We start from the raw sequence: 1,567 nt of genomic DNA, 5'->3' as shown, positions 1-1,567 counted from the left end.
TTCACCTTTTTCACACAGTCTCCCAACACCTCCTCCTATCTGGCAATCACCAGTTTGTTCTCTGTATCTATGAGTCTGTTTCTGTTTCTTTTGTTCATTTATTTTGTTCTTTAGATTCTACATATAAGTGAAATCATATGGTCTTTGTCTTTCTCTGTCTGACTTATTTCAGTTAGCATAACACCCTCTGGTCCATCCATGTTGTTGCAAATGGTAAGACTTCATTTTTTTTATGGCTAAGTAATATTCCATTGTATATTATGTATCACTTCTTTATTCAATCATCTATCAATGGACACTTAGGTTGCTTCCATATGCTTTAGGTGAATTTTGATTTATTGAATTTCATAAATGGGCTTTGGGACAACTAAGACAACTAAATCACTTAGGCTTCTCTTCAACCCTTGTCCCTACATAGAGCACAGAGAATTCCTTGGTTGCCAACTTCATGTCAAGGTTACAGAAACTCTTTCCATATGTACTCTGACTGGAATTTTCTGTTTGTTTCATACCAGAGACTGACTCCTTCTGAAGAAATGGCCTCACGGAGAATGAGAGCTTATTTTCTAAGGTAAACAATTAGTTGGAATGAATTAAATCTACAGTCTTCCTTAAATGTGCAGATTACATCTTGAAGTGTTTATAGCTAAACCATTTTCAGATCACATCTTGATAGGGATTAGTCCTTGAATAGTGAAAAAATACCATGAAAGATTTAAGGGGTGGGGTAACAAAGAGTAATCATTTTAAACTCTAACTCTGTGTACAGATACTGGTAGGCACTTTAATTCTCTGCATTACTCAAGAAAATTGAGATCAAGGCCCTGGATGACCAGAATATTGCGGACCAAAATTTGATTCCCAGAATCTTATTTTTCCACTAAATGGAGTAAAAGTCTAGAAAAATCCCAACGACTCCTAAATGAAAAACCTAAAATCATCTACCACATTAATATCTGCTTTGGATAAACATTATGAAACAGCTTATCATTTATAGCAATAATATACCTAAATGTTAGCATTATCTATTTCTTTCATCTCCCAAGCTATAAAGAAAATATCTTTGGTAATTTTCCATTTACTTTTTAAGAAGAAAATATTCCTTTACATTTAATGTGAGATTCAGCCTATTTTTTCTTTAAAATAATTAGAAATGCATAGATAAATAATAATAGTCATTATATAGGGAAAGGCATGAGAACTACACAAAGTGACCAAATGTTAAACCAGGTTGTATTCAGAGGCTACAACATGCTGTCAACTCTATGGCCAGAACACAAGAACCTACATAACAAAGGAAGATTCCTGCAGAGATTACTACCAACTGTTTACCTATATCATTAATGCTGCATACTCATACATTGAAAGAAAAAGCAGAAAAACCGAGTCTTTGATATCCTATACAAAATAAACTCAATCATTCATTCCCTACAGCCAGACCACAAGGAATCTACAGAACAAAGACTGAGATTTACTGACATACCTTTCACGCTGCATACCTATACCATCAAAGGAAAATAGGGGAACAAAGTCCTTAAATTTAATTCACAGAAACTAAGAATCACAT

This window comes from Pteropus vampyrus, unplaced genomic scaffold (genome assembly GCF_000151845.1).
Source record: "Pteropus vampyrus isolate Shadow unplaced genomic scaffold, Pvam_2.0 Scaffold12, whole genome shotgun sequence".
In the NCBI taxonomy this organism is placed as follows: Eukaryota; Metazoa; Chordata; class Mammalia; order Chiroptera; family Pteropodidae; genus Pteropus; species Pteropus vampyrus.
Note: the sequence above shows the minus strand (reverse complement) of the source record.